Here is a 16,910-nt window from a genome sequence, read left to right as displayed (position 1 = left end):
TTAGGGTCACTTCCTCAAAACAATCTGTATTCAAAAAATCAAAGTAAATGTCAAAAATGTTTGAAAAAGCTCTCAGGCTCTTCGTCCATAGCTGAAACTCTCTTCAGAGGACACGGCCACCAGCAACGGAGGATCCTGCCAACTTTACCACAGTTCTTCAGCATTTGTTTTATTCATTTAATTGGAAGTCATGTTTAGAAAGAGAACTTGCGAAGCAGAAAAAAAAGTAGGTTAAAAATGTATTTAAAAAATTTAAGATGAATCAAAAGTTCGTTGTTATTTTCATGGGCAAAACCCTGAAATTTGGTCATTGTTTTAAATGGCATTTTTTTTTTTTTTTGGTGGCTGGATGTTTTCCCACAGGCTTGCTAATCTGTTCCACTTCCTCTTTTGTGACATGTTAGCTTTATCTTTTGTCACTTAGAATCTAGAAGTAGTTAACTATTCCACTTGACTCTTTCACCAAGTGTTAAAGGCAACCTTTGAAATCATGTAAGTCTAACTGAAGAGGAATGTTTAAGGAATTTTGGTGTATAGGGAACAGTGTTATTTTCTGTGGCCATTACAGATTTTTTTTTTTCTTTCAAGACTGTAAGTGGACAGAAGACTTCTACAGCTGACAAATAAGCCCAGCAAGGCAGCAGGATACAAGCTCATCACACAAAAATCAATATCTTTCTTATACCTTAATAATGAATATGCTGAAGAAGAACTCATAAAAACAATCCTATTCACAACAGCTTCTAAAAAAAAAAACCTTGGGAATAAATCTTGACAATCTGTATTCTTAGATTCGTGTAAGTCAGCTTGTTTATTTTACCTTATTATTTTTTCCTTTTTGCTTTATATTGGTTTCCTGTGATTGCAATAATAAATTAGCAAAAATCATGTGGTTCAGAACCACAAAAATTTATTCCACCACAGTTCTGCATTTCAGAAGCCTGAAATCAGTATCCCTGGGCTGAAATGAATGTTTATTGAGCGCATATTCTGTCCAGGTACTGTTCTAAAACCACGGGTATCTAGTCAAAATTCTGTATTCAAATCAATGAAGTGGAAACTATGCTTTCCTAGTTTCAAGATGCAGAAACAAAGGCCCAGAGAGGTTAAGTAACTTGCTTGAGATCACACATCTCTGTCTCAGAGTTGGTATTTAAACCAGATGGTCTGTAGATACTAAGCTTTTAACTGCTGTGTATGCTACCCACTTCTGCTTTGCTTTCTGTTTCATTCCCTTCTTTTCTTTCCTATTAATTAGCAAATTTTGAAATATACAAATACCTGTCAGTGGATAAAGCTGTTGTTCTCAGGCATGCATGGTGGCTCAGATTTGAGTGTAAATAAACCAACAAGCAAGCAAACCAACAAATCCCACAGAAACAACTAAGGAAGGCTCAGCGCACTGGGCTTTTGCTCTCCTTTGCCTATTTCAGCACCTTACAACCAATTCCACTATAGAGCTCACGATCTGTTTTGAATGTTGTGGAAGTCTTTGTTCACAGCTCCTACCATCTTCACAAAGTTCACCTTCAAGGAAATGATGGTTTTTCTTTCATGCTCAGTCAGTTGGGCACAGTGAGTATCAAATAAATATGAGCTGCCACAGTCCAGCTGCAGCAAAATAACCGGGGGGTGAGGAGCAACTTGTGTAGATTGATACAGCAGGAGTGGGAGCCCTTTATTGTAGGACAAGAGGGGTATATATACATTCCACACAGCTTATCTAATTAACATAAACTAGATACAGCAGTCAACCAATAAGGAATCTCCACACTTAATGGCTCCCTGGCGTTACTTCACAAACCACTCCCTCTGGCAAAATGCCAGGCGCCATCCTGACTTGTTTACAGACCCTAACTATGAGCTGTGTCAATGGATCTATCCAGAAACCCTTTGTGGCTGCTGGCTGTCCTCAGGCTCCCTCGGGTCAGACCTGGGGCCTAGCATGGGGACGATTCCAGATCTGGCTGGTTGTTCCAAAGGATGCACAGAGGCACCGCCCTCCGAGCTGAGCATGAATATCTTGACATGGATCTGAGCAAGGCCCTGGCACTTGAAGGCCAGGCCATCTTCAGAAAATCCAAGATTGCATTTTGCTAAGATGCAAACATCTGTCTGAGAGGATATTTTCCGTGTGCTTTGGCTTTAGGCATCCTTTAGGATTGGTGAGTTTTTTAGTATCTAAACCAGGTCAGGATGAACTCTGGAAGATTCCAATCTGCAATAAGCAACACATTTTTCTGAACCTGAAAAGATGGCTGGGGGTAAGAAATTATAGCAATTAGCAACATGGCAGCAATTTAGCTTCTAGAAGAAAGCAGGCGCTCCTGATGCCAGAAAAACACGGAGTCAAATGAAGTTCCTCTGTGCAGCGCTGCCTTCCAGAATGGGAGGGCTGGCGGGACGGCATCTCTGCGCATGGTGAGAGGCTGACCACCAGAGGTCCTCCGAATTTAAAAACCAGAGCTCTGCCTTTCAAATTTGAAGCCAAGCCTGCCCGAGCATTGTAGCTGGTGTCCTCCTCTGTCCAGCTGGCTATCCCCGGGTCCCCGCTTGGTGTATCTGGCACTCCTGATTTCTTGGGAAGATGGCCAGTCTTATTCTGGTTCCATCACGATGAAGAGTCTCTGCAGGAAAATTCTGGAAAACTTCAATTTCGTTCTAGTAATCAGTTTAGGGCTCTATGCCTTGATGTGTCTATGAGAAAATCCATGTGTCAGCTGTGTGGAGTTTATGGAAAGTAACAAAGTTTGCAAAAAATATTTATACACCCTTGTGACACCCAATTGTCTAAATAATAATAATAATAATAATAATAATAATAAACAACTTTCTTGAATAAGAGACAGTTTTCGACTCAGTTATCCTATGTACCTCTAAGTACCTCCACTGAAGCCAGGGAAGTTGTCACAGTCTCTATGGTCAGAGACGGAGGTGTCAAACAAGGTTCCTGGGTACCAGAATGAATGACACAAATCATTCTTCTTTCCCAGTCCCTTCTTATCCAAATTTCTGCCACTATGGTAGATTATGTCCACATAGACCTCAGCTGGTGAACACCCTCAGGAGTGCATGGGGTTTTGATTCGATTTTTATACTTTATTTACAAAGCATTATTTATTAGCACCTGTGCAAATCTAGACAGATCATATAATATTTCAATTCTAGATTTTATGCTCTTCTTATTTATCACAAGGCAGCCAGCATCTCACCAGGGGAATTTTTCCTGTGCAGGAGGGGATAAGTCACCTGAGAAAATAAAGTCTGAAATAATTAGTGAAGAAATAAGACAAAGTCAGAATTAGTTTTAAAAAGCATGGAGCGCCTGATAGGTCCAGCTCACACAAGAGTTGGAGCTGAACAATTAAAAAATGGCCCCAGTGGTTTATTTAAGGTGGTACAACAAAGTCAGGGATAAGGTTTCAGGGGCGGAGCCTTGCTTCATGGTGTCTGGCAGTCAACAGGTTGGTTGGCATCTTGGCAGGCTACACCCATTTCTGTGTGGCTGCAGAAGGTCACCCCATCTCTGGTGCTGTGCAAGATCTTTGGCAGAGCTTGGTGGGAGTTTACCTGTACTTGGGCCATTTTACAGCAGGGTTGCTGCCATTAAGTTCCTAAATACTAGACTTTCCCATTCAACTGGGTTTCCATGCCAATCTGGTCCACGCATAGTCCACAGATGGCTTTCAACACTTATTCATCTAACATTGTCCAGAAGAGAGTCTGCCAGACATCTCTTCTGAGAGAGTTTATTTATTAAACAATTACCATTTATTAATAAATAAACTAATAAGAAATGTTTTTTTATAAAAATATAAAATAAATGGAAATATATAAAGGTTCAGAGAAAAAAAGATGAGAGCCTTAACCAAGTCAGTGAATTAATCACCTAATGGAATTAATTGAGTTATAACTGAAGGCTGTATGTATTTGTCTGGAAACTGGTGATTTCTCTCTATGCTTTCTGATCATCATGTGAGCTGCTTTCTTCCTCCATGATGTCCAGCCTCACCTGGAGCCCCAAGGAATGGAGCCTTGCTGTATATGAACTGAGAACTCTGAAACCCTGAGCCCCAAAATAAACTTTTCCTCCTCTACGATTGTTCTGGTCAGATCTTTTAGTTGTAATGGTGAAAAGGCTGACTAAAACAACTCTATTCTGATACAGGTTTGCTGTAGTATTTGATGTGTGTTTTTCTTTATAAGTAAATAAGTACCGGTGCTTTTCGTTATATGAGATTTTTACTCCCATTCTGGAAACAAGTAAACATGTTGAGAAATTTCTTTCCTGGCGATTCTCTCCTTCAGGCATAGTGGAGTCTGATTCCTGTTGACTGTTGTTGCCAAGATTACATGTACTTACAGAAGTTATGTAAACTTACAACTTAATCATGCAACTTAATGGTTTTGCTCCTACTCCTTCCTTGCTTTTTCATACTCCTTCCATCTCCTGCTGAGTGTCTTTGGCAAAACTTACAAAATTTGCTTCTCTCTTTTTCTATACCTTGTCTCTGTCTATTGTACAACCCTCCCCAGCCTTCCAGCACTGTCTGCTACCTCTATCTCCTCATCCTGTGACCTATTCCTACCAGGTCTTGCTTTCAGATTCATATCTACCCTTCTATTCTTTCAATTCAGGAAATTGGATGGATTTTCATAGGAAATGGCTGGAAATTAAGGGTTTCAAGACTCAAATGAGTTATTTTGTAATAGAGGAATTTTAGGCACAACTTTTATTTATTTATTTTTTTGCTCAGACACTGAAAAATGTGTGCTGAAATATTCCACATATTAGCGAAGTTTCCTCCCTTTTTTCTTTTTCTGTATCTTGGCATTTTCTCTTTGAAAATTGTTTTAAATATTTTAGTTCCTCTGCCTTACAATGTAAATTTTAGAATAATCTTGTTCATTTCTACAAAAGAAAATATTGCTGGATTTGTATAGAAATTATTTTAAACCTGTGTATTAATTTGGAGAGAACTGAGATTTTTTACTATGTTGAGTCCTCAAGTCCATGAACATGGTATGTGTCTCTATTTATTTATATCTCCTTCAGTTTCTTTCATCAGCATTTTATAGTTAGTTTTTACTGTTGTGTACAAGTATGCCCTGTGCACGTCATATTTACACGTATTTCTTCTTTAAAATTGATTGCTTCTGGTATTGTATTTTAAGTGTCCATGTGTTCATTGCTACTGTGTAGAAATACAGTTGATTTTTAGGTGTTGACCTTGTGTCTTGTGACCTTGCTGAACACTCATTTATTAGTTTTGTGAGCTTTTTTTAGTATACTCTATGAGATTTTCTATGTTGTCATATCATTTGCAAATAGGAACAGTTTTTTTTTTCTTTCTGATATCTGGGCTTTTTACTTCCCTTTCTTGATTTACAGCACTGACCAGGACTTCATGCATCCTGCTGAGTAAGAGTGTGGGAGCAGACAAGCCTGCCTTCATCCCGCCTTGTCAGGAAACCATCAGCCTTTCATCATTAAGTACAGTGCTAGCCATGGCTTCTCTGAAAACTTCTCAAGTTGAGGAACTACTCTGTACTACTTTTTTTTTTTCCTTAGAGATTTTTAAATCATGAGTGGTAATTGAATTCTGTTAAATGATTTTTTCTGTATCTTTTTTTTCTTCTTCAATCTGTTAGTATTATAGATTACTCGATGTCGATAGTGATAAACTAAGTTTCTTTCCTAATATTGGTAATTTGTCTTTTTCCTTTTGCTTGTTAGCAGTCTTGCTAGAGGTCTGTAATTTTATTATTTCAAGTGTCAGCTCTTTGATTTGTCTCTATTTTTTTAAATTTTAGTTGTAGATGGACACAATATCTTTATTTTATTTATTTTTCTGTGGTGCTGAAGATTGAACCCAGTGCCCACATGTGCAAGGCAAGGGCTCTACCACTGAGCCACAACCCCAGCCCCAATTTTTGTCTAATTTTTTTTCCCAGTTTCATTGATTTCCACTCTTTTATTATATTTTTCCCACTTTCTTCTTTTTCTGGGTTCTTGAGGCAGAAGCTTAGATTATTGATTATTGATTTAGAGTATTGATTTTTTTCTTTTCTAATGCATATATTTAGTGCTATAACATTCACTGTACTTTGGACTCATTGGGCCTCTCGCTCTGTGGAATGGCACTTTTCATAAGTTCTGAAAACTTGAATTAATTGCTTCTTCATATACATCCTCTGCCTCAGTCTTTCTTCACTCTCTGAAACTCCAATTGCATATTCTCTAAATCTCTTACTTTTTCTTCTGTAACATTAATAATCTTGTTACTCCATCCTTCAATGTGGGGCTACCCCTTCCCCATTTTCCAATTGATTCACTTTTTCATCTCATTGAGTTTTCAGTTTGGTTATTTTAACTCTTTTGTCTAAAAGTTTCACTAATTCTTTAATCTCCTCCCCTCTCCTTTTTTTTTTTTTTTGTTGTTGTTCTTCAGTGCTGAAGATCAAACCAAGGGATCATGCACTATTGGAGTCTTAAAAAAACGCCCTGTTTTAAAATTTTAAACTATAGAAGTGTAATTCCATTTATAGTTTCCTTTTACCTTTAGATGTTGTAACTTGTAAACAAAAATTCTAAACATAGTATAGTTAATGTATGTAATTCAAAGATTTGCTGCCTTTGCAATTGTTTGTGGTTTGCAATCTGCAGGATATTGTTTGTGGCATTTACTTTCTTTCTATGTGTAGTTATCTTTGACTCAGTCCTGCATTTGGAAAATGTATTGGGTACATCATCTGAGGCCTAATATGAGATTGTTGTTGTTGTTTTTCCCAGAAAGGATTCACATTTGATTCTACAAGGTGCTGGAGTTACCGCCAATTTAAGACAAATTCAATCCAAGGTTTGAAGGTCCCTGGGAAATAGAGATGTTCCAGGAGAGTTTAACCTGAGCTGTCATCCTGTGCCAGGACTGGTCTACGTGAGGGCACAGCTCCTTATATTCCAGATTATTATGGGGTAAATCTCCTATCAGGCTCCTACTTTACTGTGGTTTCTGAGCTTTACTTTCTCTCTTTCCCTCCCAGAAGGTCACCAAATGAAAACCCTACATTTCTAGCATGGACAACTACTCTCAGGGCAACTACTCTCTTCTGCTACCTTTATGTTTCTGGGCTCCTAACTTTTCCTCACCACAGTCTGGAAATTTCTTCCTTTAAATCCTCATTTCTTTGACTCTCTTATGATGTATTTTATATGTTTTACCTTCATTTATTTATCTTTATCCCCTTTAAAAAGTGATTTTCTACCATAAGTCTGAAAAATCTGGTTCAGTATTTCAGCCAAGAGGGTGGGCTTTGTCAAGACAGAAAATGTCATGGAACCCCCACACCCTGGGCAAAGGGACCACCACCTCGTATCTCTCTGCTTCAATTCCACTGAGGTCAGCAAGGTGCATTTTCTTGTCATTGGAAGTAGTAAATTCTGAAATCTGAGTGTTTTTTTTTCCCCTGAGACTGTTGTGTATGTAGAATGGGATAAATGAATAATTAATAGACCTTTTCATTCGGTCATTCCATGTCCTTGAGGTTCTGAGCTCTCACCATAGAATAAAGGAGACACACAAATGCAACAAACTGGTCAATTATAAAGCTTTGCAGAGCTAAATTTACACTAGAAGTATCAATGTAAACTCAAGAAATATTATTATTTTTAAATTAAAATGTATGTATCAAGGAAGAGGCCTGGAAACAATAGTCGAGACAGGAGCCAGGCGCATTGCTAATGCCCAGACTGTGTCTTGACATATTATTTCTTAGAGATCAGGCTGATTCCATGTTTGGGAAGGAAATGTACAAGATGATCCTGGGAGACTTTGTTATGCCAGATAGCAAGGAAACTCTCCAAGACTAGGATTATCATGTAGAAAGGATTTAGGAGCCAACCCCAAGACACCCCCATTGGTGAAAGATGGGACGCTTTTACAGCCAAGCCTGGGGGAAACGTATATCATCATTGTTGCAGCCCAGCTGAACAGGATCTCCCACCGTGTGCTGCTTTCCTTGGCATCTGTTACAGGCCCTTGCTCTTCAAGGAGAGGCTGAACTGAGTCAGCAGCTGACTTTTTAGCTTCACTTGAATCAATAGGGAGTCTGAGTTTTCCAGCTCATCTCAGTCAGTACATAGAAGTGCTTACCTGCTCCCCATTCACACAGGCTTCTTGGGAGATATTTCCTGAGAAAGTTTGCCCTTCTGATGATCTGTCTCAAAAATGACAAAACTGTATCATGTCGCCTTACCTTTTACTCTTTGCTCTGATTTTTTCCTCCATGTTCTGCAACTACACTTAAGTGTTTTCCTTACTACATTATTATGATTCCCCCCCCCCCAAATTCTCCCAGGGATCCAAGTGTAGAACCCAAATATTACTACTTCTAATTCCCGGGTTGAAGTGTTTTATTCAATTTGGATGAAAAGAGTAAAACACATAGGAGTGAGCTAGAACAGAGGGGTAAGTAAGTGATCATTCCTTTATTTATTGTTCCTTGAATACATATTGACATTCTGCTGTAGCAGGGTGTGGTGGTGCTTGCCTGAAATCCCATCAACCAAGGAGGCTGAGGCAGGAGTATCACAAGTTCAAAGTCAGCTTCAGCACTTAGTGCTGAATGTTGTTTAGTGCTATGTTTATTGTATGGACTGCATCTATCATTAGAGCTGTGAAGGCAAAGCTCATGGTGCTACATAAACATTTAGCAGGGAAACATAACCTAGGAATGAGAGCAGTTTTCTCTAAGGGGGAAGCTGTTGAGTTGAACTCTGAAGGATAAATAGGCATAACTAGAAGAAGGGGAATAGGATGAAATCATTAGGCTGAGGAAAGAGATTGTGCAAACACTCTGTGGTAGAAGAGTGTTCTGCATGTTAGGCTAGAAGATGCTAAGGAATGTGAATGGAATGGAACATCTGGAACAGGTGGGAAAGGGGCCTAAGGTAATTCTAGAGATGTCAGAGGCCAGATGGTGCAGGACTCAGGAAAGTAGCTTAGGATTCTGTTCTGCAGGTAGTCTTAATAAATCATTAAAGAATTGTATTTGAGTCATTGTGTGTATGTGTATAGAGGCTGATCTTGTTGGTCCATTTGATAAATAATTTAATACATGAGCTATCTTGTGAAATGCTACATAGAATATGATGTCTGTAGTCAATCAAGAAGTGCACAGGTACCACTCCAAGAGCATTTTTTTTTTGGAGGGGGTGCATATTGGGGGATCGAACCCAGAGGTGTTTTTCCACTGAGCGACATAACCAGTCCTTTTTAATTTTTATTTTAAGACAGGGTCTTACTAAGTTTCCCAGGCTGGCCTAGAACTTGTGATCCTCTTGCCTCAGCCTCCTGAGTTGCTGGAATTATAGGCATGTGCCACCAGCCTGGCCCAAGGATGTTCTTGCAACATTACTTTTCAGGCCGGATGTGGGGATGCATGCCTGTAATCCCAGCAGCTGGGGGAGGCTGAGCCAGTAGGACCACAAGTTTGAAGTCAGTCTGGGCAACTTTGCAAGACCCTGTCTCAAAGTGAAAAATAAAAAGGGTTGGGGATGGAGCTCAGTGGTAGAGCACCCCTGGGTTCATTCCCTAGTACATCAAAACGAAAGGGTGGGGGAAGACTTTACAGGAATATAAGTCTGGCCTGGGAAAGGCATTTCTATTTTTGTAATTTCTAACCTGGTTTTTTATCACTTAGGGCAATGTGGTTGCAGGAGTACCTAGGCCTAAGAACATCTCTAGGGCTGTAATAAACCCTCCCCTTTTGTGAAACATCCCATAACAACCTTGATGGTTGATGTTGTCTAATATCCCTTTCATACTATACAAATATTACAAGAAAAATTTTTGGAATGCTTGCTCTTCCTCAAAGTCATCTTGTTAACTATTTAAAGTAGAAGCCACACACTTCTATGGTGGGCATATTTTCCATTTGATGGTCAACTGCGCCCCCTACTGGGAGAAATAGGTCAACTACACAAATACCCCCCAAAGGGTGAGTGTTGTGTGACCTCTGGCGCATTGGGCCTGTGTACTTAGCCAGTACTAAGCTGGAGCTGAGCACCAGCTAAAAGGCCTACTTATTACCTTTGAATAACTCTGCCATACAATTACAAAAGATCTACTCACCCAGCATACTTCCCTGCCACTCCGCATTGCCTAGTGATGTAACAATTACTGCAGATCAAAAACATACAGTCTTAAAAATTGAATAAATGTCAAGAAATATTTTGGACCAATATCTTGCCTCAAGGAGAAGAACATCTGAACTTTTCCGGACAGTGGATTTTCTGTTCTATTTCTAACGTTTCTGGGGAGGAACAGTCGACAATAGCATCAGAAACCAACTTTTATATTTCTAATAATCCGATGGGTTCTTGCATTTAGCAAAAATATCTCCTTTATCCTCATTTTAGAATTGTTATCGATTTGCAGAAAAGCTATGAAGATAGTATGGAGAGTTTTTGTATATCTATCACTCAGTTTTCTTTTTTGTTAACATCTGACATTACCGTGGTACCCTTGTCACAGTCAGGGAATCTACTATATATTACTTTACCATTAACTGAACCCTGGCCTTTATTCAGATTTCACCATCCTTGTAACTTCCCCCACTGCCGTCCATACCAGGACCTCACTCGGGCTACCGCATTGTATTTAACAGGTTTGACTCCTTGGGCTTTTCTGGATTTTGATGGGTGTGGCAGCTTTGAGGAGTATTGCTCCTATGTTTTGTAGAAGTCAACTTGCCTGGTGTTTTCATCATGTTTCTGCTGGGGTGCCATTATTGGTGCTTGGGGAGAAAGTCCACAGAGGTAAAGGAACGTTCTCATCCCAGCACATCAAGAGAACACAGCATCGATATGGTGTCCCTGGTGCTGACTTCGATCACCTGGCTGGGATAGCTTTGTTAGATTCCTCCACCACAAAGAAACTTTTGGTGCTTGTTCTTTTTTTTGTGTGTTAATTTAAATATCTTTATTTTTATTTTACAGAGATAAAGAGGGAAATTTCTCAGCTTTGCTTTCAGAAGAAGGAAGGCAACATAATATGGCGATAAAGAACAGCTTTTAAATCAGACACAGTGACCCAGGCCTGTATTACCAGCCACTTGGTGGGGCCTGAGGCTGGGGAATAACTTGGTGAGACCCTGTCTTAAAAAAAAAAAAGGTGTGTGTATGTAATTCAGTGATAAAGTGCCCTAGGTTCAATCTCATCCATACATCTTACACACTTACATACATACACAACACATACACCAGCTTTTCAGAACCTGAAAAACTTGGTTGTGTGAACAGTTTTACCACTTTCCAGCTGTGTGATCTTGGGCAAGTTATTCTTAGTGCCACCATCAGAATCTGTACAATGGGGTTAATAATAGTAACTTCCTGAAATGGTCATGGTGAGAGCTAATGCCTGCAGGGCACTTACCTAGCCCCTGGTACACAGTGGTCACTCAGGAGCTTGTCATTAGTGATAGCAGTGATCAAAAGTACTGTGCATTAATTTTAAGGACATTTCTGAGTTTATTCTTCAGTGGGAGCCAGTGCTCAGCGTACAGTTCTTTCCATGAATATGCGGCCTGGATTTGGTGACTTGGGCTAAATCCATCAAGCTTCCATGGTTTGCAGCTATTAGCTCCTCCCTGGTCCTGAGTGCATGTGGTCGAACCCAGAGATACAGTGCTGTTGGAGCCTGTGAGTCAAGGGCAGAGTGTTCAGGCAGGTAAACTGGAGACACAGCCATGCTCAGACCCTGTGGGACCCCGGGGGTGAAGTCTAAGAATAAGTTTGGGGGCTGGGGTTGTGGCTCAGTAGTAGAGCCTTGCCTAGCATGTGTGAGGCACTGGGTTGGATTCTCAGCACCATATATAAATAAAGGTCCATTAACAATTAACTAAATAAAATAAATAAATAGGCTATCCATTTGGCTATCCATTCCCCACCAAAATATAAAATAGGCTAAAGAAGTCATAAGAGCCATGAAACATTTTTATAGGCAATATTTGGTCTCCTCCAAATCTATCATTGTAAGATCAAAGTGGCCAAGCCAAATGAACAGTTTTATCCATTCTTTATCTACATCGATTTTGGTAGCTTGGCTGTTGAGCTCTGAACTGACTCCAAGGGTGGTTTTTAAGCTTTAAGGTACATAAGAACTTTCTGGAGGCCCTTTAAAACATTTATTTATTATTTATTTATTTATTTATTGTGTTAGGGATTGAACCCAGGAGCGCTTAACCACTGAGCCACACACCCAACCCTTTTTAATATTTTATTTAGAGACAAGGTCATGCAAAGTTGCTTAGGGCATCTCTAAGTTGCTGAGGCTGGCTTTGAACTTTGATCCTCCTGCCTCAGCCTCCCAAGCTGCTGGGATTATAGGCATAGATTATTGTGTCTGGCTTCTAAAACACTTATTTTATATCCTGCCCCTGATATGTTCACATCACCAATATTTCTGTACCTTCTTCCTCACTGAAACCTGTTTTATTTGTGTAATTTGAGTTTTTTTTAATCATAAATTTGGATTATATTCCTCAGAACTTGGCTTGTGAGAATTTCCTTGAGACCTGGGTTCAAAGAGTATTATTCTGGCACTGATACCCATTTAAGTCTACAAAATGCATGGTCTAACCTTTACTCTGGGATGGCTTTATACTAAATTTGTGCTTTTGGCGTAGGCCACAGAGGCAGTTGGATTCTGCTGGTTTGTTACCTATGAGCTTGTGAATGGTTAGGGGACCACAGAGGGTGGGAGAGGCATGGTCTTTTCCTCACTTTATCTAGAACCCAGGCAGCGCTGGTGAACACTGACTACCTCCTCAGATAGGGATATTTTAAAATAATTTACCCATCAAGGGAGTGCTTTTTTTTTTTATTAGAGCATTTTGGTTATACATAGTAGTTGGGTTCATTTTGAACAAATCTTACATGCATGAAATTTGACTTACTCTATTTCAGTTCCTATTCCCCTACGTCCTTCCCCACCTCCCTCCCCCATTCTCCTTTTTCTACTCTATTGATCTTCCTTTTGCTGGCTTATGTATTTATTTTATTTGTTTCTTTTTACATATACACAAAGGTGGAATTCCCTGTGGTATATTTATATATGCACAGAGCATGATGTTTTTAGATTCATTCTGCATTTCCTCCCCTTTCCCATCCCTCCTCCTCCCTCTCCCTCTCTTTCTTCTTCTCCATTGATCTTCCCTGTGTCTTTATGATATGCAACCCATGCCCCCGTCTCCCCTTATTTTGGTCTAACTTCCACATATGAGAGAAAACATTCAGGGCATCAGCTTTTGCGGGTGCGGTTTATACCAGGTCTCAGGTTCTGACCTTGAGCTTGGTTTCTGTTCCTTAGAGGAGCATCCCAGACCCATCCTGCAGTATCCTTCTGTAGGGTCTTTAAGCTAAGAATGGGTGTCACATGTTTAAATGATTCTTAAAACAACATCAAGGAAAGTAACAAAACTCATATGTGGCCTATGAAGCCTTAAATATGTGTTACCTTTAACATATTTATTTATTTTTACAGGAAAAAAATATTTATGGATCCCTAGACCACCAAGGATCAGAGAATGCACCCAGGTCAGACCTCATTTCTGGTGCTATTGTTCCCCTGGGATAGACTTGCATTCTTCCTTTTTTATTATTTTGAGAGTTCAGGAATTTCTCTTCATTTCCCACCAGCTTAGATATTCATCTTAAAGGAGATTTAATATATTTTATCTGTTGGGGCTGGGGTTGTGGCTCAGCAGTAAAGCTCTTGCTTAGTATGTGTGAGGTGCTGGGTTCCACTCTCAGCATCATTTAAAAATAAAAATAAATAAAATAAAGGTATTATGTCCATCTACAATTAAAAATATTTTATCTGTTATTTCTGGGTGTTCTGTAGTTGTATGGTTTCTCTGGATATGGAGTCCCCTGTAATAATTGGGGAAAGGAGTGCTTTCTCTTTACTTCCAGTCTTGCAAGTCTCTTGTCTGAGAAGAGTGGCTGTCCTCTGTGAGCCACTTTGGAAAGTACAATATCATAATGTAATATGCTTTGAAGGATAGGTCTAGAAGGTAGCTGCTTGCATTGGGATCGTTTTTTAAAAAAATATCATTTATTTTAAAAAGCTTTATTGAGATAAAGACCATAAACCCCACACATGTGAAGTACATAATTCAATGGTTTATGGTCGCATTGGGATATTAAGGCATCTTCCTGAATAGCTCAAAGTAGACAGTGTTCGCTGGGGACTCACGCTGTGGGTAGGGCATGTGTGTTTGTATGTGTCCCTGTTTTACTGTGGTTGCAACCATCCTGTTTTTCTAGATTAGAATTTGCCTTGTTCAGATAGTTCATGTTAGGTGATAACCTTCCTATCAATAGTCCACAGCTTTCAGTTTTTCATTTCCATTCTTGAGATTTTTTTCCCCCTTGACCAGGGACTGAATCCAGGGGTGTGTAACCACTGAGCCACATCCCCAGCCCTTTTTCTTTTGAGACAGGGTTTTCCTAAGTTGCTTAGGGCCTCGTTAAATTGCCGAGGCTGGCCTTGAACCAGTGATCCCTCCTGCCTCAGTCTTCCAAGCCGCTGGGATTAAAGGAGGGCACCATCGCGCCCGGCTTCATTCCTGAGAATTTTGAGCAAAGAGGAGAAACCTATCTACTTATGGAAGTTATGTGGTACTGCTCAAAGTACTCTAGAAGGGGGGTCAGGGACCCCAAGTGCTGCCCCTGCCCCTGCCCCTCCCTTTTCTCTTCTTCCTCCTTGCTTCAAACAAAGGGAAACAGACATTAATGAGGCCAAAGGGCCACTGTTAAATTCCCCTAGTGCAGGGGAAGTTCCACGAATTGGACTTGTTCAGGTGCTGGCATTACCCCTCCCTCCCAGGCCACGGTCCCCTGCATTAGCCTTCCTGGGAGCTTTGTTGGTGCAAAACCCATCAGGCCCCGGCCCAGAGTGATGGAATCCTTATCCTCAGGACCAGCCCTATTGTGTCTTCCACAACAGAAGAGCCTGAAGGATCAGGGGGTTAATTTTTACCTCCCAGGATGCCCATAAATATTGTCCCACACTGGTTGAGGACTTGGGGTGGTGTCCTATTTTGCTAGGTGCTGTAATAGAATCCAGGAGGGGGGATTTGATGATGGTGAGCAGAGGCCCCTGGTCTTTGGTGGTGCGGTGGCCTCACTGTCCCTTATTTTGTTCCCACAGTTAAGAAGAAAGAATCAGCAAGTCTTGAAAGAGACACGTTTCCAGCCAGTGTGACCAAATAAGAGGCAAAATAATCTCTGTTGTTGGATCACTTATAAGAATGGAGCTAATCTTTTAAAATAACTCATACATAGGAAACCTGTCAATCATCTGGGTTTCTCATGACCTGCACTCCTCTTCTGTGGATAGCAATGATCATGGTGCAAAAGGAATTCACAGCCTCCCCTGCCCTCTCTCCCACCCAGCCTCCCCCACGCTGGAGCACTGTGTTCCTCCACCAAGGCAAGGGGCTGAGTGGCGATTCTAACACTGGTTTGAAAGGAATTGCTAGGAAAAAACTAAACACATGGTGCTTTTAGAACTGCAGTTAAGTTTGTAGTCCCTCCAACAGTGGGGACTAGCAGAATAAGAGTTATAGGGTGCTGTGACATGTGACTAAGTCATCCAGCATCACTCCAGGTGATTTGGGGTTGGCACAAAATGACCACACTGAGATAGAGAAAATACCTTTTTCTTGGGATTCTTCAGTGATGGTTCCTCTGTTCCAGCTCCCAAAAGAGAAGAAGAAAAAAGAGAGAGAGGACGTTCTGAAGCCCTTTTTTGATTGAGACACTGGAGAAAGTTCCACCCCAATGGGTGGGGTCAGGTTTCAGGGGGTTGAGTCTAGCTTTGTGGTATCTTGCTGTCAGCAGACTGACTGACATCTTGGAAGGCCACACCCATCTCAAGTGCTGTGTGGGGATCACAGGCAAAGCGAGAGAAAAGGACACATCTGTCGCCAGCCCAAACAGAGAGGCAACATCAGTCCAGTACACTCATGTGCTCATGCTCATGGCTCACAAACACGCAGCCATGGTTGGCCCGTGACAACAGGGCAAAACTCTGGGGAGTTTGAACCTTCCATTCTCACAGGACGACTCTGCTGCGTGACTTCTCCAAACTCCACCAAGCACAGTTTCTAGGTGGGGCGGGCCTCTCCTTCCCTGGGAACAGAGAGATACTTTGCCAAGTGACTGCCCACTGCTCCCTGGCCCCTGTGTGCCCTGGGCAGCATCCGGGGACCTGTCCTTAGCATACACCTGTTCAGGTGGAGCAAGGTCCAGGCTGACAATACCTGACCTTTCCCTAATGGACTCAGGAGCAGGGACAAGAGAGGCAAGGGTCTGTGGACTGTGTAATTAGACATATGGCAAACCGTAACCAGCAGCCCCTCCCACCCAGTTTGAATACCAACCTGTTCCACCCAATATGCAATATCCAGTGCCATGCTGGAAAATATAATCCTTGCAAAAGCAGATTTTTATCACTAATCAGTCTCAGGAAGTGCTGTTATACAGTCCGAAATTGGTGGCATCGTGAAGGTCTTTGTGAAAGTTTTAATAGCTCACATGTATTGTAGGAAGGCTGATCTCACCTTAGTCCACCTTGGAACTCTGTGCTGTCATCTTGAACACATACCAGCACGGGTCCCATGGGAACCCCTATCTAGTGGAAAGACTGGAATTGGAGTCAGGAGCGGTGGTGTCTAGATCCCAGGTCACAGTGTCCTACCTACATGTCTGTGTCACAGCTGACAGTGGGTAACATGTGGATGCAGGAGCAGAGGTCAAAGTGTATTCCAATGTGTAGGCTTCTCACTGTACCAATGAACCTCAGACCCACCTTTCTATCTACAGACTAGGCATGGACCTCCCC

The sequence above is a fragment of the Marmota monax genome, unplaced genomic scaffold, assembly GCF_021218885.2.
Source record: "Marmota monax isolate L192 unplaced genomic scaffold, Marmota_monax_Labrador192_F-V1.1 WCK01_AAM20220418_F8-fsc00039, whole genome shotgun sequence".
Classification (NCBI taxonomy): Eukaryota; Metazoa; Chordata; class Mammalia; order Rodentia; family Sciuridae; genus Marmota; species Marmota monax.
The sequence above is the reverse complement of the archived record's forward strand: the minus strand, read 5'-3'. Positions refer to the sequence as shown.